Raw genomic sequence first — 312 nt, 5'->3', positions numbered from 1 at the left:
TAAATAAATAAATAAATAAAGTTAAATAAAATAATTCTAAAAAATAAGAGAGAGAATAAATACCTTCAAGCCTTTATCTGCCAGGCTTCACTAGGCAAGAAAATGTACCCCCAAATTTTTTTAAAGGAATTAGTTACTTAAATTTATTATTATTTTTGGGAACCAGCAGTTAGCGTAATGGCTATGTCGCTGGACTCCCACGTAGTTGACCGCGGTTCGTGTCCTGGACCCGGTGGCTTAAAACTCACGCCGGGCGCGTGTGCGTGCGTGCCCAAGATCCCGAGAGGAGAATGGAGGAGAAGGGATTGTGGC

Source organism: Tupaia chinensis, unplaced genomic scaffold (assembly GCF_000334495.1).
Source record: "Tupaia chinensis unplaced genomic scaffold, TupChi_1.0 Scaffold000460_1, whole genome shotgun sequence".
NCBI lineage: Eukaryota > Metazoa > Chordata > Mammalia > Scandentia > Tupaiidae > Tupaia > Tupaia belangeri.
This window is presented reverse-complemented; position numbering follows the sequence as displayed.